The sequence below is a fragment of the Molossus molossus genome, unplaced genomic scaffold, assembly GCF_014108415.1.
Source record: "Molossus molossus isolate mMolMol1 unplaced genomic scaffold, mMolMol1.p scaffold_m16_p_7, whole genome shotgun sequence".
NCBI classification, from domain to species: Eukaryota; Metazoa; Chordata; class Mammalia; order Chiroptera; family Molossidae; genus Molossus; species Molossus molossus.
Genome location: NW_023425401.1, coordinates 86,150,116 through 86,174,342, shown reverse-complemented (window position 1 = coordinate 86,174,342; position 24,227 = coordinate 86,150,116). Strand labels below are relative to the sequence as shown.

General features: G+C 39.1%; 1 protein-coding gene across 16 annotated transcripts in view; it reads left to right on the top strand.

Moving 5' to 3' along the window:
• CADPS2 (calcium dependent secretion activator 2) overlaps positions 1–24,227 on the top strand; it is a 592,189-nt gene that overhangs the window by 143,631 nt on the left and 424,331 nt on the right. The gene's annotated exons all lie outside the window — the stretch shown is intronic.

The following is a 24,227-nucleotide window of genomic DNA, read 5'->3' as shown; positions in this document are numbered from 1 at the left end:
AATTGATATGGCTGAATATAGCTATCTTTGGGTCCACATGTCTAATGTATCCTTTTTAATTGGGATTTCAATAGTAAATAGTTATCTTGTGCCATTTCGTTCCCTCGGCTTTATAATAATTAAGACCAGCAGCTAATTTCAAGAGGATAAATTGAATTCCCTTTTCTTTCTGAAGGAATAATACTACAAATTCCACCTTACTATTTCTTCTGATTTTATTTTGTGACTGACTTCAGGATTTCTCTACAGATTTCCTATGAGCACCAGTTCACACATGGTCATTAGCTGCTTCAGTGAGTTGCTAGTCGATGTTAGGTTTAGAGAGTTTCCTTTCCCCCCAAGCATTTCAGAGTTATGTGGGGAGTAGATTCCTTCTATTGCGCAGATACTCTAAATCTTTCAGCTGAAGAAGCAAAACATGCAAACATATATTAGACTAGTAAAAATAAAAAATGTGGAGACACAATGTGTCTGAACTTTCCTGAGACAGGGAATAATATCTTTGCATGAAAAACAAAGTAACTGGATGTACAGAATATTGGTTGAATGTGTAATCATTAACACATCAGAAGTCATTTAATGCACTCCGAGGCAGGCTTGTGTTACCCTAAGCCTTGGCATGTTGAATTGGATGGAAGTAAAGATATCTTGCTTACCATATTATGTGTGTGGCATGAGTCTTCTGGCAGCAGTGGATGTTATTTAAGTGGACCTTGACTCAGAATATCTCAACAAATATAGGGCCTCAAAGTCGTATGTATAGGATGTTACATTGCATCTTGCAAGGCTCAAAACCTGAGTCTTAGAGTCAAAGGCTAGCAAGGAAAAGTCTTGGGCTGAGTTTTAAAAGAAAATGTAAGGGCTTTACTTGTATCATATAATAAAACAAAAAAAGAAAGTGAAAGTCTATGTTCAGGATGAAGGAAATGTGGCTCAGAAGGTAATTTGTGTAAAAAGATGTGATTAAAAAGATACAACAGTGAGTTCCATTTCTGGTTTTGATAAATGTGCTGTGGCACTCTGCATGTTAATATTAGGAAAACCAGAGCTGGGTGAGGGGAACGTGGGAGCTCTCCATACCATATTTGCAACTTTTGTTTTTTTTCTTTATTGATATTAGAGAGAGAGGAAGGGAGAGGGAGAGAGAGAGAGAAACATTGATGAGAGGGAACATTGACGGGCTGCCTCCTGCATGCCTCTCACTGGGGATCAGGCCCATAACTTGGGCATGTGCCCTGATCGGGAATCAAAGTGACGATCTCTTGATGCATGGGTCGATGCTCAACCACTGAGCCACACAGGCTGGGCCATATTTGCAACTTTTGTATGAAGCTAAAATTTTCCCAAAATAAGTGTATTTAAAAGTAATCATAATATGGTATGACCACAGTTTAGTAAAAGGCACACTTTAGTGGTGTTAATGGAAATATTGTAACTCTAATGGAAGAGAGAGCATCCCCATTGTATTCTACATGGGGATTGTGTTCTCTTATGGGCATGATATGTACATAAAAAGATGGGAACAATTTACGGTTATCAGGTTTAAAACATACTATTTGTAGGTTACTTGAAGGATCTAGAGATGCTTGGCCTGGAGAAGGTTTAGGTTTGTGTTGTATGTAGTCCCAAGAGCAAAATTAGGACTAAGATGGCAAGTGAAATGGGGAAGATTTCAAGCCAATATTACTGGAGTTTGGTTACGCTGGCCATATTCAGAATGGATTGGTGAGTGCAGCCTCACTGGGGCCAGGTTCTGGCTGCACGTCACCATCACCTGGGAGGCACACGGCACATACACATCTCAGAGCTCCGCTAGACTTAGTCAGATTTTCACAATTTGTACTTTTAAAAAAAAATTTTTTTTCTTTATTGATCTGAGAGAGAGATAGAAACATCAATGAGAGAGAACATCGACTGGCTGCCTCCTGCTTGCCCCCCCCCCCCCGCTTCCTCACTGGGGATTGGGCCCACAACCTGGGCATGTGCCCTGACCTGGAATCGAACTGGTGACCTCTTGGTGCATGGGTCAATGCTCCACCACTGAGCCACACCATCCAGGAGACAATCTGGACTTTTAAAAGCTCCCCTGATGATGCTCTTACAACTGGTAGATTGATAACCAATGGAATTAAATGCTAGGATTATTACAAAGAGAAATGTAAGTATGGAAGAGGTAGTTGGACAAGGTGACCAAGGGTTTTCTGATCTTTTGATAATATTTCTAGCCAGTATTTACTTGAGAAACTATATCCAACTTGTCTTGGTGCAACACTCAAGGGGCTGTTAAGATTTTTTTTAAATTTTTTATCCTCACCTGAGGACATTTTTCTATTTTTTGTTCAGGTAGAGTGGGAGGGAGAGAGAGGAACAGAGAGAGAGAGAAACATCGATATGAAAGGAACACATCGAGTGGCTGCCACCCACACGACCGACCAGGGCCGGGGACAAACTGCAACCGAGGTACGTGCCCTTAGCGGGAACCGAACCCAGGACTCTCTGGTCTGTGGGGCAGTGCTCTAACCCCTGAGCCAAACTGGCCAGGGCTGGAGACTACATTTCTGATGGACATTTGGGGAATTATTTCCAAGGTAGCATATAGTCAGTACTCAACAGAATCTTGAATGAGTACACTTTGGTAGCAAAAAAATTACTTTTCAAGTATTTTCCCCAGAAAAGTTGTTTTTTGGGGAAAAGTTACTTCTCATTGTTTTCCCTTTTGGTAATCTTCTCAAGGATATTTTTTTCCATTGATCTTTAGCGAGGGTGGAAGAGTGGGAGGGAGGGAGAGAACGTGAAATATGTGAGAGAGTTACACTGGATTGATTGCCCCCTACATGCCCTCCGAAAGGGGCTGGGGATCAAACCTGAAACCCATGTATGCGCCCCTGAACTGTTACTGAACCCAAGACCCTTCCGTACGAGGGTGGACACTATGAGCACTGAGCCATGATGGCCCGGCAATTTTTTCTCATTTTAATGGTATTTTGGTATACCTTGCTATGACTAACAGTGCTGGTAGTCTCTATTATTGCCTTTAGGTAGTATCTTTGTAGTTTACCAAAAATACATAATTTTTTTCTTCCAACAACTTTTTCTGGTAAAGTGCAAATATTACTATCCCCAAATTATGTAAAGAGAAACTAAAACGCACAGAAGTTAAAAAAAACTTTGCCAGTGTTATGTATTGGGTAAGCAGCTAAGTTAAATGTGAGTCCAGAGTTTTGGACATGGCTGGTACGCCACAGTTATTGACAGTTGCCATTTTGGATACAACTGTGCCAGGTGCTATGTGAAGCACTTAAAAAAATATTTTTATTTTTTAGAATAAACCTTTTAAACACATAGAATTATTTTCATGTTAGAGATGAAGTTAAGTGACTTATGCCCGAAGCTGCATAGATATTTAATAGCAGAGCTAAAACCTCACTCTTTCCACTTAACAACCACTTCTTCGATTCCATCTAAGACCTATGAAATCAGAATTTCTGGGAATGGAGCTTCTGTATTTTGAACTTGCACCTGGTTGATTTGATTCACAATATGTTTTGAGAAAGGTGTTGTCTTAGATCTTACATTTTTGGAATTTCTGTTCCGGGAGGGTGCCATTTCTATCCTGGTTTCCATTGTATCCCAGCGTGTAGGACTCACATGCCTTCAACAAATACGTGTTGTACTAAGTAAATGAGTATTTCATCACTACTGCCCTAGGCAGAAATTTTATATATATATATATATATATATATATATATATATATATATATATATTTATATTTATATTTATATGCTTTTAATTGTTTGTATATATTTAATTGTATATATATATGCTTTTAATTGTTTTTTTCTTTGTTGAATTTTAGAGCGAGACGAAGAGGGAGGGAAAGAGAGATAGAAACATTGATGAGAGAGAACATCGATTGGCCGCCTCCTGCATGCTCCCCACTGGGGATTTGGCCCACAACCTGGGCATGTGCCCTGACCAGGGATTGAACCAGCGACTTCTTGGTGCATGTGTCGATGCTCAACCACTGAGCTACACTGGCCGGGCTAGAAATTATATATTTTGTTCTTCACTCTTATTTTCCCATAGTTCTATTTTTCTGAAAGTATAATTTCAGTATTGCTATGGAATTTCTTCTGTTTGCAATTCTTAGTTTCATGGTTTTTGTATTTCCTCAAAGATGGCAGATACTTCAGAAGCATGTTTGGGCTTTTATGTTTTTTCAAAACTCGTATGCTGTGAGTCTATGATCTTTTTTGGCTTTTTTGATTATCTGAAGTCTATTTTTTTTTTGGTTGTTACATGTTGTTAACTATGCACAGCTGTTTTCAACTATTAATCTATCAGTGGTGATTTTCTTACTTGCTAGGCTTAGGTGCCTTTAGCTGTAATGGCCATTTCTAACCATGGAGAGATATGTGTATATGTGTGTGTACATATATATGAAAAACCCTAGTAAATGTGTATTACTACTTAAATTGAAAATGCATTTTCATGTTCGGGAGATGCTAGTTTCCTCATAGTCTTTGTTTGCTATTAATTTTTTTAGCTTTATAAATACTATTTCTTTAATGATTTTATCAATAGCTTTTTGCATCTTGATTGTAGATTTGTATTTTTTACAGTAAATTAAAAGACTTATCTGGCTGTTCTTACATTGGTTGTACTTTTAGATATTTGGTCTACTTTACTTGTCGTTAATACCTGGGATCTTTCTTTTTCTCCATATTATTTGACCAATTTACAGCATTATTATTTTATTTTATTTTTCTGTTAATCCTCACCTGAGGATATTTTTCCATTGATTTTTTGATAGAGTGGAAGGGTGGAGTGAAGGGAGGAGAAAGAGAAAGAGAGAGGGAGAGAGAGAATTATTCATGTGAGAAAGACACATTGGTTGGCTGCCTCCTGACCCCAACCAAGGCCAGGGATCAAACTTGCAACCCAGGTACATGCCCTTGACCCCCTTGGGTCCATAGGCCAACACTCTAACTGCTGAGTCAGTCTGGCCAGGGATACAGCATTATTTTAAAAGGTAAAATAGACTTTTTCAACTAGCTCCTTATAGGATTGAATTTTTCTGGGTGTTTATATGTGGTGCCCCATTGGATAAGTGTACATGTGTGTCTTTGTATATTTATCAGTTTTAATAAATATTTACTGTGAATAAAACTATTCAATATGTTATGAAGAAGCATGTGCTATGAAGATAATAATGATTTTATATGACATAATTCCTGTTGTGTTTTTTTTTTTTTATAGGATGTCTTAAGCTTGGTTTAAATAGTGGCATATAAAATAACAAGAATAATCAATAAGAAATTTGTTCTTGAAATTTCATCAATCTTTTCCTCATAAAGTTAGAATAATTAGAAAGTGAAATGGATCCAAGCATTCAAATCATGTAACTAGGCAGACAAAGTGGTGAGAAGGACCAGAACAAGAAAAGAAGAAAGAAATGACAGGTAGCATACAGAGCTACTTAATAAAAGTTAGCAGTTATAATCTTGATAATTTTATGGTTGCTAGTTATTGTTAAATTCTGCTGTACCTTCATCTTTTATTTTTTTATTGTTTTCAATATCCCCCCTTCTTTGCCTCCCTCCCCCCAACACACACACAGTAACTCAGTATCTGGAGGAAGACATAAAATGAACACTCATTCTAATTGTTTTTTTTCTTTCTGGCCATATCTTTCTGGTTGCTTTTGTTTTTCTTTTCTTTTCTTATTAATTTTTGTTACAGATGTTTCTCCTTTTTCCCCCACTGATTCCCCCCTCCCCCTCCCTCCCTGCCCTTTCCCCAGTTTGTTGTCCATGTCCACTGTTCATGCATACATGCATATAAGTTCTGTGGTTTATCTCTCCCCCACCACCCCCTCTTCTGGGGATTGTCAGTCTGTACCCCACTTCCACATCTCTGGGACTACCCCATTCCTCAGACTGTTATGTTCATTATATTCCACAAATAAGTGAGATCATATGAAACTTGTCTTTCTCTGTTTGGCTTGTTTCACTTAGGATAATACTTTCCAGGTCCCTCCATGTAGTCTCAAAGGATAAGAGATCTTTCTTTCTTACAGCTGCATGGGAGAGCATAATTGCCAATGATATATCAGATAAGGGGTTAATTTCCAATACATATAGAGTGCTCATACAACTCTACAAGAGGAAGACAAAGAACCCAATTAAAAAATGAGCAGAGGAACTAAATAGACACCTCTCCAAACAGGACATACAAATGGCTAAGAAACATATGAAGAAATGCTCATCATCACTAATCATCAGAGAGATGCAAATTAAAACAACAATGAGGTATCACCTCACACCTGTCAGAATGGCCGTCATCAACAAATCATCAAACAAGTGTTGGTGAGGATGTGGAGAAAAGGGGACTCTAGTGCACTGCTGGTGGGAATGCAAACTGGTGCAGCCACTATGGAAAACAATGTGGTGTTACCTCAAAAAATTAAAAAGTGAACTTCCATTTGACCCAGTGATTCCACTTCTAGGAATATACCCTAAGAAGCCTGAAACACCAATCAGAAAGAATATGTGTACCCCCATGTTTGTAGCAGCACTATTTACAATAGCTAAGATCTGGAAACAGCCCAATTGTCCATCAGTAGACGAATGGATAAAAAAGCAGTGGTACATATACACAATGGAGTACTACGCAGCTGTAAGAAAGAAAGATCTCTTATCCTTTGTTTTTCGATTGTAGGAAACTTCAGCTGATTCCGTAGTTGGGTAAAGAAAGGTTTATTGCAACATGTTGCTTTCCAAGTTTTTGCTCTCATCAGGTATCGGCTTTTCTTTCACAAAATTCAGGTGGACTTCATCCAAATATAATCAATGACTGTGATTTATAACAGATATGTGAAAAAGTAAATGGCCTTTCTCTTGGAAATTTCCAAAAGTATATATTATTGCTTAATAGCTGTTTTCAGCATAACAGAAATGTTCAAGTTCTGTTATTGGGGAAAAAATAAAAGTTGGAGCTTTTTTTTCTTTTTTTGGGTTGGCTTTGTTCACAACTTTTCAAAAAGGGTGTGTAGTTTTGCCTTTAGTTCCATTTGTTTATGTTCTCTTCTGGTTCCAAAGAATGAAAGCAAGTAACGGAGATATTTAATCTTTAAAAAGTTACCAAAGTGTTGATAAAAGTCTTAAACCCACATCATCACCATTGGCATTTATGATTTTTCTGCTTGTTAATGATACAAATGACAATTCCTTCACAAAATAAAAAAAATATTGTTTTTAGTGTTTATTTTCAAATTTCATGTAAAAGGAAAAATTAGTAATTTTCATCTCGGAATACTGAGTTCTCATTTTGGCTCTATTATTGCATACTTTCATTTGAAATGCATTTTTGAATTTTGAATTTAGAAGTTTTCTACTTTGATAGTACTTTAAGAACACTTTAATAGAAGTAATAATATGATTATGTTAGAGAGTTTTAAAAATACTGAAAAAAAGGAAAAGTTTCTATAATCCTAAAACTCTTCTAAAAGGTAAAGTCTTAATTATTTTAAAAAGAAGAAAACAAATATCACCTATAATTTCAACATCTACAAACAACTCTTTTAACAGTTTGGTGTTTCTCTTTTGTATATATGAAATTGGAATCATTTAAATTTTTTGTACATAATGTTACATCATGAACATTCTCTGGTAGCAAATATTTTCCATAAGCATGGTTTTAAATAGCTGTGTAATAAGTAGACCATTGTGTATCCATATGTAAATTTAATTTAATTTTTTCATCTTAGACACTTAAATTTTTTTTTATTTTTAACTAATAAAATAAACACTGAAATTATCCTGCATTTTCTTAAATTGGTTCATCTTTGATGAAACTCTGCAAGTGATATTACTGGGTGATTGAAGATGAGCATTGTTGAAACTCTATACATGTTACCAAGTTGCCCTCAAGAAAAGTAGTAACAATTTATGCTATCAAAACAATATGAGAATTTTTTTCTATACACTTGGTGTTAAGTAAATGCCAACTGTTAAATTTATATTTCTACATCTCACTATTAGTTACAGTTTAACATGTATGTATTGGTCATTCATATTTCTTAGTGAATTACCTGCTTATATATTGTGTCCATTTTTCTGTGTGATGTTCATCTTTACTGATTTGTAGATGATCTTTATGCACAAAGAACACTATTAAGCCTTTATTATGCAGCGATTACTTTTTTTTCTTAATCTTTATTGTTGAATGTATTACAGATGTTCCTCATTTTCCCCCCATTTAACCCCTCCTTCCAACTCCTCCCCACTCCTGCCCCGCTCTTGCCTTTTCCCACACTGTTGTCTGTGTCCATTGGTTATGCATATAAGTTCTTTGGTTTATTTCTTCCCACCCCTCAACCCCCCTTCCCTTTGAGGTTTGTCAGTGTAGCAACCAATTTGTACTTCTTAATCCCTTCAACTTTTTCACCTGTTCCCCTATACCCCCTCCCATCTGGCAACTAACAAAATGTTCTCTCTATCTATGAGAATGTTTCTGTTCTTGTTCATTTTGTTTGTAGATTCAATTGTTGATACCTATGTATTCATTGCCATTTTGTTCATATTTTTTATCTTTTTCTTCAAAAAGACCCTTCAACATTTCATATAATAATGGTTTGGTGGTGATGAACTCCTTTAGTTTTTCCTTGTCTGGGAAACTTTTTATATGGCCATTGATTCTAAATGACATCTTTGCAGGATAGAGTAATCTTGGTTGTAGGTTCTTGCTTTTCATCACTCTGAATATTTCTTGCCACTCCCTTCTGGCCTGCAAAATTTTTTTTTTTTTTTTTTTTTTGATAAATCAGCTGACAGTCTAATGGGAACTCCCTTGTAGGTAACTAACTGCTTTTCTCTTCCTGCTTTTAAGATTCTCTTTGTCTCGAACCTTTTGCATTTTGATTATGATGTGTCTTGGTGTGGGCCTCTTAGGGTTGGTTCATCTTGTTTAAGACTCTCTGTGCTTCCTGGGCTTGTATGTCTGTTTCCTTCACCAAGTTAGGAAAGTTTTCTGCCATTATTGTTTCAAACAGGTTTTCAATTTCTTGTTCTCTCCCTTCTCCTTCTGGCACCCCCAAGATACGGAAGTTGGCACGCTTGAAGTTGTCCCAGAGGCTTCTTACACTATCTTCATTTTTTTGGATTCTTTTTTCTTTTTGCTGTTCTGATTGGGTGTTTTTTGCTTCCTTATATTCCAAATCGATGGTTTGCTTCTTGGCTTTACCTACTCTACTATTGAATCTGTGTAAATTATTCTTTATTTCAGTTAGTGCCTCCTTCATTTCTGACTCTGCATCCTTCATTTCTGACTGCTTTTTTTTATGCTCTTGAGGCCCTCACTAAGTTCACTGAGGTTCTCACTAAGTTCATTGAACATCCTTATAAGCAGTATTTTGAACTCAGCATCTGTTAGGTTGCTTATCTCCCTTTCGCTTAGTTCTTTTCTTGGGGTTTTGTTCTGTTCTTTCATTTGGGACCTGTTTCTTTGTCTCCTCATTTTGGCTGCCTCCCTGTGTTTGTTTCTGTGTATTGCTTAACGAGAGGTATGGGGCTATCTGAGACCAGATGCTGCTTGTTTGAAAGAATTTAGGAAAACCTGAAGCAGGATCCAAGATAGGCCAAACCTATGGTTAAGCAACTGGCAACATCTTGGGTGGGCTTGAAAATTGGGTGGGGCGGGGCCTCAGGGAGTCACCAGACCGGGGCTACCAGTGTGAGCCAGGTTGCTGGAGTCCCAGATATGAGGTCTGTCTGCTGCCCCAGGGAAGGGCTCACCAAAGGAACAAAGGCCTCTGACAGCATGTTTGTCCTGGAGAAAGCCCCCTCTCCAGCCCTCGCTCCAGTGCCAAACAGCTCAGTTCTTCCCTGTATGTCTTTGGCACCACTGGAGCTGCCTCCCCTTCAAGTTGAGAGGGAGTGAGTCCGATAAGTCCGTGCGCGGGCCCTTTAAGGAGCTGCCTGTGGCTCCAGCCGTGTCAGCTTCCCTGAGCCTTAGTTCTTGCTGGTTTTTCCAGCCAGAAGTTATGGGGACTTCTCTTCCTGGCACTGGAACCCTGAGCGGGGCACCTGGTGTGGGACGGGGACCCCTCAGTCCTCAGGGAGGACCTTCCCAGCTGAGGTGTCCTCCTGATTTTTATCTGCCACACGTGGGTGTGGGACCATCCCGTCTGCCTCCACCCCTCCGACCAGTCTCCATGTGGCTGCTTCTTTAATTTTGTAGTTGTAGGACTTCCATTCAGATGGTTTTGAATGATGGTTGTTCTGTAGTTTAGTTGTAAGTTTGATGCGGTTGTGGGAGGAGGCGATACCCCGTTTACCTACCTGCCATCTTGATGAGAAGTCCAGCCAATTACTTTCTTTATTGGGTTTTTTTTTTTTTTTTTTTTTTGCCTTTTGTTAAGTTTTCCTACCTCTAATATTCATTTCCCGTCCTAGTCCTAGTAGAATGAAGACATGTTCACATTCCCAGTGGAGACTGCACTGTTCTATTATTATTTTTTGGATTGTTTTTTCTTGTTCATAAATCATTGGTGACAGCAGTGTGCATCATAGTTCTCCCTCCCCCTCCTCATTCCCGCTACACCCTTGGACTAGTAGCTCGGGAGTAGAATGAATGTTGGCGTGGTTTAGGTCATTGCTGTGCATCTGTTTCCCACTGGGCTGAACAGGGAAGGTGATCTCTGCTGCTGCCTCCAGTGCACACATCTGAGTTAATTTGTTTATATTTCTGCTGTTCCTTCCCTTGCCTGCTCTCACATCTCCAAATGTAGAGAACAAAAAAAGGAGCATGGCTTGATACTATAGTTCCAGGATAAATCTCCAGCCCATGGTTTTTGAATTTCTGTGCACATTTATGTAAAAACAAAACAACAAAACAAACAAAAAGCCCAACCCCCATATATCTTAGTAGTCGAGAATACCCTTCATCAGTGAGCTTCTTCCTCCGGAATATCTGGGGCAGCTTCCTACCACCAGCAGTCAGTTTGGTACCATTCCTTTTCTTCTGCCTCCTCTCTTTCCCTGACATTACGGGACTCTTAAAACTTATTTACAAAGTAAGTGCACTTGTTTGATGACTTTCTTGTGAAAACTGAGGGCTTTTTAAAGCATTTTTTTTGTCTTGTATGTAATGGCCTTACCCTTTTAGAACTGACATACACAACCTAACCTGTGTGTGTTAGTTATGTGTGTGAAACCTAGAGTTAAAGGGACTGGGCAACTCTGCATTTAAATATTTCAGTAAGCATTTCTTTATCATTTTACTTGGAAATAGAAGAATTTGCTTTGCATATTCCAAGGAATGTTTGACCTGTCAAAATCTTTTTTAAACTTTGAAATAATGCCATGAAAAAGGTCTGTTTTTTCATAGAGAATTGATGATCGCTAAGTAAACCAAGATTGGCAGCCTGTGGCAGAAAGTATTAAAAAAGGTCAACACATTCATAGACGAAATCCAGTAACCGGTAATGAGAAGTGAGGTTTTAAATTTGCATTGAGCCCTGCAGATCACAATGTATTTATTTATTTTTGTATTAGCCATTTTATTTGACATCACATTACTTAAATTCTAAGGATGGCATTTCAAATTAGGTATTCTGTAAGAGTCTGGAAAATGTGTTTTCATGTCTGAGAATCCTGTTTCTATTGAGGGCAGTTTGCTTTGTGCTGCCTGTCGGTGTGTGTTGTCGAGTTGCCTGCATTCTTGGTGCCATCCGTCTTGTGATGCCACCCTCAAGTAGTCCACAGATCATAGCATTTTGTTGCTTGAAGATAGCTAAAGAAATCATCCTGTTCGAGCATTTTCCTCCTCTTTCTTTATATATTTTTAGAAGAAACAGTTTTTCAAGCCCACATAGCAAATTTGTGGCAGAGGGCAGGGCTAGACCTCTGTTAACTCTTTTTATTTTTATTTTTAATCCTCACTTGAGGACACTTTTTTTTTGCATGTATCTTCAGATAGAGCAGGAGGAAGAGAGAGAGAGAAACATCGACGTGAGAGAGACACATCAAGTAGTTGCCATCTACACGACCCCAACTGGGGCTGGGGGCAAACTTCAACTGAGGTACGTACCCTGAGCAGGAACCAAACCCGGGACTCTCCGGTCCACTGGCCAACGCTCTAATCACTGAGCAAAATTGGCCAGGACCTCTGTTAACTCTTAAATGTCCCCTTTCTTCTGTATCTACCTCCTTATAAAAGGATATTTTATCTTTTCCAGTGGCCTGTGGGTGAGTAGACCCAGTGTAGATTTCCTGTTTGACCAGTGATCTGGAATTTTAACCCAAGGCAGGTAGCCACAAAGAGCAGAAGCAGCAAACTGGCTTGCCTCTGTAGCATTCTCTGATTCTAAGCCCAGTAGTGAGGGAGTGATGAGTTTAGGATTCCCTTGCAAGAGTGCTCCTGGCCAGATCTGAGATGCTTATTTTGTGCAGTGCCACAGTCTTTCTAGACTTTGGCCTGACACCACAATTCAGAAAGAGTTTAGACATATCTGGGAGTATTTATAGCTATCAGGCTATCTATTGGAAACTTTTAGTTCTTTTACTAAATGCTGTAAATATTCAGAGACAGCAAAGCCACATTCTCTGTTACAGATGATGTCAGGTTCATGTTTAGATGATCTCCGAGCAGGAGCATTGTTGTGGAAGCCCATTTGTTCACAGATTACATTTAATACGATTACTCCTTCATTAATAAAGGATATGCTCTTTAACTTTAAGTGTCTTTCTTCATGAAGTTGCTTAGTTTCATTTATTTTACTTCAAATTAATTATCTTGTTACCTTAAGGTTAAGTAACATTTCTTTGAACAGCTATAGTTAGTTCTATACCTCATTAGGCAAACAGTATCTTATGTGGATTGTTTTTTGTTTCAGAAAGTTCTCCCTAATTTTAGAGTTGAAATTGTCCTTTAGTACTTTGATTACGCTTGGATTTCTAAAAGTTTCCAAGGGTAAATAATCTCATTTTGCTGACTCCCTTTATGAGCCTGAAGGAGTAATGACGTTTTGTGCATGTTTAAATGTCACTCTTAAGTCAGTTAAATGCATTTCTTCTGCTTATCTCCCATCAGATTTATTCAATAGACCTTTTATCATTACACTTCTGTTTTTAAAGACTATGTCTTTTGTTTCAGGGGTAAAAATCTTGAAAGGAATCACATGTACACTTGTTAGCACAGTCCCAATGGGTGCTTATCTCATGCTGGTATATTTAAAGCTCTTCTCTCTCATAATCATAAAAATAGAATAAACTCTTGGAAAGCTTAAAGCACTACACAGGTAAAATATGCAAGACTGACTGGCTAAGATAGTTATTGATTACCTTTTTCTTAGTTTATTTTTATTTCAGTTTATATAATTTAATTACCTTTATAGGAACCATTTAAAAAATACTCATTGAAAGGCCTGTTTTCATTCAGTATCCCATAAAACACACTAAAGACATAGTCCCCACTAGTTAATGCTTTGCAGTTAAAAAACTTAGTTATGTTTGTCACTGAAGTTACCTCTAGCGTGGAGAACCTTCTTTCTATAAGATCACTGGGAGAAGCATCCTTTTGCATACAAATCCAGGTGTTTGTGATGGGAGTTTTATTTAAAAGTGGTTGAACTGGTAAGGTAAACTCTGGTGCCTTGAAGGACAGCTATTTGAAAACAAACAAACAAACAAACAAACAAACAAACAAAAAACCACTTTATTCGTCTAGGAATTGCCTAATATTTTTATCCAAAGGGATAATATCGAATTTGCATACATTTATCCCATAAACTTTTAACCATCACTCTATGAGAAATGTTCATGCTAATGCTACCTCCAGGTACTTGAGTTCTGCTTTGTTCTTAAGTACTTGATTTTCTGTTAAGTGTTAAGGCACATTCCCAACATTTCTAGCCAAGACATGAGGAAGGACCATGGTGAGTGGTGCTATAAGAGAAAATGAAATGGCTTCAGAGAGAAACTGATGAGCTGAGGTTCTTCATCTGGATAGAATTCAGTGAATTCATGAACTCAGATGGAAAAACATTACACCTTTATTTTCTGTAACCTCTACTAAAATTTAGCATTTACTTCCATTTTGAATATAGACAACAAACCTCAGTAGTACAAGCAGCATTGGTGGCTTTATCACCAATTGAAATATATATACATTTTCAATGGGTTGCCTCCTGTATACACCCCATCTGGGGACAGACCATAAACTGGGCATGTGCCCTGACCAGGAATTGAACTGGCAACCTTTTGGTGCATGGGACAATGCTCAAACAACTGAGCCACAGTGGCAAATATGTTCTCCCATACAGTGGGTTCCCTTTGCATTTTGAGGATGCTTTCTTTTGCTGTGCAGAAGCTTTTTGTTGTTAATGTATTGCTGGATCCAATTTGCTTTGTTGAGAATGTTAGCATCTATGTTCATCAGGGATATTGACCTGTAATTTTCTTTCTTTCAGTGTCTTTATCTGGTTTTGGAATTAGGATAATGCCAGCCTCGTAAAAAGAACTTGGAAGTCTTCCTTCCTCTTGAATTTTTTGAAATAGTTTGAGGAGGATTGATTGGTGTTAGTTCTTCTTTGAATGTTTGGTAATACTCCCCTGTGAAGCCATCTGGTCCAGGACTTTTGTTTGCTGGGAGATTTTTTATTACTGCTTCAATTTCATTAGTTGTTTTGGGTCTATTCAAGTTTTCGGATTTCCTGATTTAGTTTAGGAAAATTGTATGTTTCTAGGAATTTGTCCTTTCTCCCAGGTTGTCTGGTTTGTTAGGATGTAGTTGTTTATAGTGTTTTCTTACAATCCTTTGTATTTCTGTGGTGTAAGTTACTTCCCCTCTTTCATCTTTCACATTGTTGGTTTGGTGGCGATAAGATCCCTTAGCCTTTTTTGTCTGAGATGCTCTTTATTTCAGCTTCAGTTTTGAATGATAGCCATGCTGAATAGAGTAGTCGTGAGTTCAGGCCCTTGCCTTTCAGTACTTTAAATACTTCATGCCATTCCCTTGTAGCCTTCAGTGTTTGTTGAGAAATCAGCTGGCAGCCTTATGGGAGCTCCCTTGTTGGTCTCTATCTCTCTTTTGCTGCCCTTAAGGTTATCTCGCTCTCTTTATGTTTGCCATTTTAATTATGATGTGTCTTGGCATGGGTCTCTTTGGGCTCATCTTGATCGAAACTTCTGTGCTTCCTGAACTTGTGTGGCTTTTTCCTTCACCAGCTTAGGGGTGTTTTTTGTCATTATTTCTCTATCCCTTGCTCACTTTCTTCTCCTTCAGGTACCCCTATGATACAGATACTGTTCCATTTTATATTGTCCCAAAGTTCCCTTAAACTGTTCTTGTACTTTTTAAGTATTTTTTTTTTCTTTTTACTGCTCTAAGTGGTTTTTTTCTACCTTGTCTTCTAATTCACTTATTTGATCTTCTGCTTCATTGAGCTGGCTTTTAATTCCTTCCACACATTTATTTATTTATTTTTGTTAATCCTTGCCTAAGGATATTTTTCCATTGACTTTTAGAGAGAGTAAAATTGAGAGAGAGATTGGAGGGGGGTAGAGAAAGAAATTGGTTGCTTCACACACACATCCTGATCGTGGCTGGGGGTCGAACCTGCAACCCAGACATGTGCCCATGAGAGAGAACATCAATTGACCACTGCCTCCATGCCCCCAACTGGGTATTTAGCCCACAACCTGGGCATGTGCCCTGACCGGGAATCAAACCGGTGACCTCATGGTGCATGGGTCAACGCTCAACCACTGAGCCACACCAGCTGGGCTCCTGTGTATTCTTGATGTCAGATATAATAGTCTTCATTTATGCCTGGTTCTTATTCATCATTCTATGTCTTATTTCATGTTGATGCCATTCCTCCTACATTCCTTATAGTTCCCACTAAGTTCCTTTTAGTTACCACTGAGTTCCTTGTAGTTCTCACTAAGTTCCTTGAGCATCTTTATGACCATTACCCTGAGCTTTATGTCTGATAACTTGCTGACCTCCATTTCATTTATTTCTTTTTCTGGGAATTCCTCCTTTTCTTTAATTTGGGGGTTGTTTCTTTGTCTTTCCATTTTAGTTGTCTCTTTGTTTTGTATCTACGTATTAGATATACTTGCCATGACTCCCAGTCTTCATGGAGTGGGCTTTTGTAGCAAATGTCTTGTGGGACCCAGTGGTGTGATCTCCTTGATCTCCTGAGCTGTGCACTCTAGAGTGATCCTTTTGTGGGTTATTTGGGCTCTCCTGTTGTAATTGGGTCTTGATTGTTGTTGTCCCATTTGTGAATGGGGTCTTCTCTCAGGATGGCTAACTGTAAGACTCAGACACAACCATGTTGCCCAAGCTGTTGTTCAGGTGCTGACAGGGGAAAACAAAACCCAACAAACAGGAACATTAAAAGATCCTGACAACAACAGCAAAAACAACCATAAAAGAAAAGAGAATTCGTAAAGAAAAAAGAGCACAAGAATAATAAACAAAGAAGAATCAGAGGAAATGATAATATTACTAATAGTAAAATGAAATATGAAGAGCATACTGGAAGAGAAATGGGCCAGAAAACAGATTCTGGAACAAAAGAAGGTAGAGCAAAAACTAAGAGCAGAGAACAGGAAAAGGCAAACAGAAAAAAAAAAGACAAGAAGATGGAGAAAGAAAAAAGTAACATGGAGGTAAAAACGAGAGAGAGAGAAAGGAAAAGCGAAAGAATGGAAAAGAAAAAAGAGTAAGAAAAGGAAGGAGGCCAAGAAGAGATATTAGAGAAATAAGCAAAAATATTAATAATAATGCCAAAGCAATTTTTAAAAATGGCTTGAGAAAATATTGAAACAAAAAAGCCAGCTAAGTGAAGTTTGTCTAGGCAGATTATGTTGACCGAGGCTCACTGTTTTGTATGCTGATTTCAGGCCTCTCGGGAGGTACTTTTATGTCAGCCGATGTCAGGAGCTGTCTAGCTTTGGCTCTTGGCATCCTGTTGTAGCTGTGGTCAGTCTGAGGCTCTCCAAGGACTGTTACCTCCTGTCAGCTACTCTGCCTCCCCCTAAGGTTGTCTGGTCTTCCTCCAGTGTCTTCCAAAGAGAGTCTAGGGTGGGGACAGGCCAGGATAGCAAGGGCTACTGGGCCCCCTGCTTAGAGATTTCACTGTCAGGCACTCAATGAGGAGAAATTAAACTGCTTCAAATCCAAACTCCTCTGTCTCAGCCATATCCTCCAACTCTATTTCCCCCTACGGTGGCCTGGTGCAGGTTCAGGTGCATATAGCCTGCCACCTTTTCTGCAGAAGTTTCAGCTGCTCTGGGCTCAGTGGGATTGATAAAAAATTTCCTGGTTCAGAATGTTTTCTGCCTAGTTCACAGGAGGGGACTAAGCATTTCCTCCTGGTCCCAGGCAATAGCCTCTGAGGGTCTTACATTTGGAATGTCCTGCTCTGAGCTTTTCGGTAGAACCCTCACTGATCTGTGCCCAGCAGGGTTATCTGGGGTTTCAGAGAGCTGATCCAAGCCCTTTCCTGTTGGGGATGGCGTTCCCAGGCTTCAGGATTGGGAGGCTTGCTCCACCTCTCCTTCCTGGACTAGCTGGCCGAACTCAGGGTGCTCGGATCAGCCTCCCCACAATGCAGCCACAAAGCCCAGCTCCATCTGTCTCCCCAATATAAGTCTTCCTGGGGGATACCATCCAAAAGAAAGAAAAGCCAAAAAAACTCTATTCTGCAAGGACCTGGTGGTGCTTTTGTGCCTCAGATCCAAGCAGAGGGGGTTACAGAGTTGGCTCTACATGAGATTGTGGTCTCTCCATAAGGCTGATCTCAGGATAACTGGGGCTGAGAGTCCCAGCTTTGCTATTGCTCCCAACTCTTCTCAGTGTGGGTCAAAATCCCTGATCTGCCCTGCAGCCAACCTCACAGGATGGAGCAGTCCATGTGGCTCTGTAGGTGGGGGGAGGGGTTTCAACCCCACACTTGAAGTAGAAGAATCCTATCCTCCTTCCCCACCCCATACAGTTTCTATCTAGGGCTCTGTACCTTGTCTTTTAGGAGTCACTCCTGGGTGCAGACCTCAGCCCACCCCCCACCCCCGCTTTTTCTTTTTTTAGCTTACACCACAGTGCAGCCTTTCCAGTTATCAGAGCCAGGGGCACCCCTTCCCATTGGGGCTTCTGACATTAGGTGCACTCTTTCACCAGGAAGGTACAGACCCAGCCTCCCAGGCAGACCGAGTTCCCCTGGATCCCTCTGCTTCATGCTGCTCAGCTCTCCTTGCATTCCATATGAGCCCACACTCCCAAGGGGAGGGAGCTTTGCAGCCAGTATCACTGGGGCCTCTCAGTGGAGCATCAGCTCCTGGGGGCTCCTCCTTTCTGTGACTCCCCCTCTTTTACCAGTCTCTATGTTGTTTCTTCAGTGCTCTTTAGACAAAATGTGTTCAATCAGCTACACTTGTCTTCTGTTTTCAAGCTGACCACGCAGTATTTTAGCTGTAAATCCAGTCTGTGGCTGGGAGGAAGGGCATGCAGCCTCCTGCTACACTGCAGCCATCTTGCCCCTCCAGGGCTATGTATTTTTGTTTACGTATTTTATTGCAGCTATCTTGAAATACTGTTTATGTTCATAAACTACACTGAAACTATAGTACACTTAAATCTCTCATTACATCTTTTTAATGAGTTATTCAAGATGCACATAAATTGTTATAGCACAAATTTGTTTTTAAAAATATCTTCATAACTATGTTTCAGTAAGACTGCTTTCCTTCGAAATGCTATGAACTTAATTTTATGCATTTAAAAGCATTATCCTGAGAAGATTTCAGTAGATGTTACTAGACTGCCAAGTTTCATGTTGCACAAATGGTTCAAAATCTGACTTATAGGAATTGTGAAGGTTTCATCACAGAGGGAATAGAGTTAAAACCCAGGAAAGAAAAACAGGCAGAAACAGTTGATTTCTTTCTATCAGGGCTGGAACTCCAGCTCTGTGTGATTCCTGGAATTTACTTATCCTTGATATGCTTCATTTTCTTCATCCGTAAAACAGATATAACAATGTACCTACCTCCCAAGTTGGTTCATGATTAAACCAATTTACATCACTAGCACAGTGCTAAGTGTGAGCTGCTATTACTAGTGTCTGAATTATTGCTTTTCCAAAAGTATCTGCCTTTTTTCTGCAGAATTTAACACTTAATTCATGTTGTCACATGTATTGCTTTCTAATGAGTCCCTTCAGAGCAGAAAATCATGGCTTGTACAGTACTGAATATATATAGGCCCTAAATTAAGTAACCAATTTGTTTAGTTAAATGATTCATCGAATTAAACATTTAAGTGCTGATCAGGTACTGTCTTATGCCCTAGAATTATAAAGATGAATAAGGCAAGGTCTCTGTAACCAGAGATCAGTGAAGTCCGGGACTCCTGCTGCATGTCTCTACCCTGCCAAGAAACAGAGACAGGGGTTGGGTAATAAGCGCACATTTAATAATACCAGATGCCAGAAAACTGGGAAGGTAACGGGTAAAAACCCTAACATCCACCTTCCCTTTAAGCTTGTCAGGAGAAAGCTTATCTAGGGGAATAGGGGAAGGGAATGTGTGTGGAGAACAAAGGGGTGTTGGCGATGTGCAGCCCTGGAATTGGAGTCCTTCTGGGGGTCTTGGGTCTTAATGAATGTCTTTATTACTGGTCTCTAGAACAGAATGATCAGCTTTCCGAAACCTGCCAATAGTGATCGGGTATGCATCATCCATATTTCTGAGACCTATTCGGTCAGCCTCTGCATTCCTGGTGGCCAAGTGTGTACATTCAGGGCTGGGTTAAAAGTCTCTGTTCTTGCCTGGTCAACTGAGAACTGCAACAAAATTTTAGCCAGAACATAAGGTTAAGCATATACAGTTGATTAATTGATTACACATTCTGTTAGTAAAGGGGCAGGAAAGGAAAGAGAAAGGAAGAGAGATTTAAAAAATCTTATTTTAATTTTACCCTGTACCCGTAGCAGGTCTACTGGGATGTATAAGCAGTTGATTATTAAAGTTACCCTGGCTCGCTTTACCAGCTTGGAGTAGGGGATAACTGAGACCTGGTTCCTCTTTGAGAGTTTTCCCTCTGTGTTGAGCAAACCCAGCGAAGTGAATGTGCTGACACCTACCTCACAGTGGAAATACTGTGCGCATAGCAATTACATCGTGTGGGTTTCTCATGAAGCTGTGAAAACGAAGTAAGATTCAGTAGGTAAATTTACCACAATGTCTGGCACATACTACATTTTAAATGGTAACTTTTCAGATGAGCCACACAAAACTGCCAATACCTGACTGTTCTTGATGTAATAAATAGAAGAGCAAGCTTGCTATGGATAAAGCAAGAGTATTTAAGGCAGTGATAATGGATGGTTTTGTGTGGCAGTAATCTTACGAACATCTAGCTATCAGTCAGAATCTAGGTGATTCACTTTTATAGGAACATGACAAGGATGTGGGTCATTTTTAGGGGTGTACTAGAAGATGCCCAAAGGTTCCCGAGGTGTATCTCCCATGAGGTATCATCACGTATACTTTTATAATACCTTGAACTTTTTTCACTGTCAAGGTTATTTAACTGTACACATTTCTCACAGCACTAACACTGTTTTATGTGCGTTTAATTTTGTTTCCCAGTGTTTGACATGTACTCCATCACATTTAGAAATTAAAACTAACAGTTACTTAATTTAGTGAGATTATAAATTTTCACTATGGTATACATTTATTGTCTTTAGAACAGTTTACTGGAGACTGACTCATTAGGTGTGGCCAACACTTGCAGTGTGACACTTATATTTGTTTTATTTCTACTCAGCGAATAGTTGAGTGCCCACGGATTATGTGGATTTGGAGTAGTCCCGTGCTTCAGAATTGGGGGAAATCATGAGGTGTTGAATTCAAGCATAATGTTTAGGAAGCATTTTAGTAATTGTGGGTTTCTATTGCAGAAATGCTCCTTTTTGAGCAAGTTCTTTCCATTTGAGATGGTTTGTACATGCTTTTTATCTTTTAAGTTATAGCAAATATTTTTAGAGAGAAAATTTTTTCTTTCCCCTATGGCCTTTAATCTCTCTACATGATTATGATTAAGCAGTAAGTGATGATTTACTACTTTTGTGATTTTTTTTTTTCCAGTCACCTTGGAATGTATATTTAATCCTTTATATACTGCTGAGATTTTAGCTTCACTACTGAGTTTTGTCCTAAAATTTTCTAAGTCACATAGAGGAAGATAATTCCCATCCTAGCTTACCTTCTAGTTTCTTATAAAATTATATGTACATCTGATGATGTAGCATGGACAGGTATTAAACTACTGATGATTATAGAAGGATAGAAAGGGGCCTTCAACAGGTAAGGTATTAAATACACTTAGCCTCTGTTCCATGCATGCTTGGGAGAATAATGAGACCAGCCTTTCCCCTCCCACCCCCCACTCACTGCCTAGAAGCTTTTGTTTCTTCAGTTGTCTTCAGTGCATACTCTGGTGCACTCACTGCTGATGGGCATGGTGTGAACTTGGCCCCACTTCTTTCCTTAGGATCATCAGAGGAAGCAGATGATTTGAGCAAGCTAGGGAACAGAGAGTAAGGGCTACGTTTGGGGGCCTCCAGCTTGCTCCCCTCCCTCTAGAGATACAGAGCTCTCAGTATGGCTGGCTCCTTTTTTCTCTTATTTCCTTCTCCCTCCTCCCTCCTTTCTCTTCCTTTCTTCCCCCCTCCTCCTTCCCACTCCATGTCCCATCCTCTTCCCAGAGCTCTCTGCACAGTCTGACTGGCCCTCCAGGACCTTCCGAGGTGACCGGGGTTGCCTCCTACCACACTTGAAGGACACTGACTTGACTGGTTATTAGCAAGTATATAAAGGGGTGCTGAGTCCATATGTCATGAAGGGATTTACACCTTGGCTTTTTCTTTACTTTGCTTTTCAAAATTGTGTACACGTATAATGGCATAAGGTGGCAGTCACTGAAAGTTTTTTATGAAAATAGTAAGTGGCAAGTGATTATTCCTGTAAATGCAGCAGGGTTGGAGGAGAAAGCAGGGTAGAGTGCAGCATGACCTTAGATTGCTGGCCAAAGGCTCTCTCTCACTGAGAAAATACTAACGTCATCGTTTCTTTTCACTGTTCTACCAAACCATCCACACATTGTCTGAGAGGTGGTCAGTGCTTCAGCTTCTCCGTTTCACAGTGTTTTCCCCTGCCTGTAAGTGTGATGCTATAATGCTCGGATTATACATGAACCTGTTTATCAGTTTTGTTTTGTTTTTCCCCATCTCTTATACCTTTATATCTTAGACCATTCAGACTGGTATAACAAAACATCATAGACTGGATGACTTACAAACCACAGTAGTTTATTTCTCTCGGTTTTGGAGATTAGAAGTTCAATATTATGATTCTGGAAGATTCAGTTTGGTAGCTGGCAAGAACCTTCTTCCTGGTTCCCAGATGGTACCTTCTCACTGTGTCATTATGTGGTGGAAGGGGCTAGACTCTGTGGGTCTCTTTTATAAGAGGCTAATCCCATTTATGAGGGCTCTACCATCATGACTTAAGTACCCCCAAAGGTCCCGCCTTCTAATACCATCACAATGGGATTTAGGATTTCAACCTGTGGATTTTAAGAAGTAACACAAACATCCAAATTTTAGCACATTATAACCAAATTTCCTCATGCACACTTGACTGGTTGGTGATGGGAAAAGAACTCAAAAAGCCTGGGGTTACCTGAGTATAATGTACACATCTTTCTTTTCATTATCCTTGTCCTGTTTAGAAGGTTCTTGTCACTATTATTTACCTGGAGAACTGTACCTGTCCTGTAAGACTGAGTTCACTGATTATATCCTCTAGGTAACCTCTCTACCCCCTCCCTCTTCTTCCCCTCCCCCCCACTTCCTCCCTTCTTCTTGCCTCCTTTTCTTCCTTTTCTTCTTTCCATCTCCCCTCCCTCCTTTCCTTCTCCCGTTACCAATTCCTGTGGTTTTTTTTTTGTTTGATTGTTTTTGTGTTTGTTTTTTTTATGTCAGATAGTCTCCAGATACATAAGAATATAATGGAGAATAGTGATATAAAGTTCTACCTTAGTAAGCTTTAAATGTGTATTTTTTTTCTAAGAAATGTGGGATATAGTACTGTTGTGCTGAGATAATGAAGTAGTATTTCAGTGATTTCTGCCCAGTACATTTTCAACATGGGGAAAATGATTGTGCTCTCTCTAGGGTACATTCTTAAATTGAAGGCTCATTAGCTGAAAGATGGAAGGGATGGAAGGATTTCAGTTGCTAAATGTTGTATAAGAGGATTGTCTACAGTAGAGTGTTTTCGCTCCCTGATCTTAAAACTACTTTATTATTACCACTAACTTTTGGGTATGAAAGTTAGCTGTTTCATTTCCATGGCAACTTTCAGGCAGGGAATCTGAGCAGTATTGTCTGTAAGCCATTTGTGGTCAATATTAATTGGGAGGAAAGACTTCTACCACTATTTAATGTCAGTGTGCCTTATAATTGTAAAAATGTTTATATGGTCTTACCCAGTTAACATTTTTGTTTACTCAAAGTTTAAATCTTATCAAGGAGAACTATTTATGGTTTATGTCTTCCTATCTTTAATTTACACATTTTTGAAGTTGCCAGACTATTCAGGCATTGCTATTAAATATCTGTCATGTTTGCTTGTTTGGTGGGACCAAACTGAGAAGAGGGAGAAAACTTCTTAATTGGGTTTTGACAATCCTATTTGGAAAATTAATGCAACATGGTAAAAAGTGATAATGTCACATGTTAAAAGCCAGCATCAGTTATATCTTGAATTCAAACATATGAATGTACAGAATAGATCATATTAGTAAAGATTATTTACACTGTAAAAAGTCTTTGTTTTGCCATTTAGTTCATTACAAAGTTCCCTTTAAGTGGCAAATTTTGTTGTTATATTGAAACTCAGATACAAGTTTGTGAACACTGGAAATTTTGTTTTTTCTTCTAGTAGAATGAGAGGCGTGTTCCCATTCCAAATAGAGACTAAACTCCGTTTTATTTCCTTTGGATACAGAGACTATAAATAGATTTATGCTATTTCAGATCAGGTTTTGTTCCCCCAAATATTTGCTGCAAACCTATGAAAAATAATTGAATTGTATATAAGAGATTATGGCCCATAGTAAAATCTATAGTAATACAATCATATGT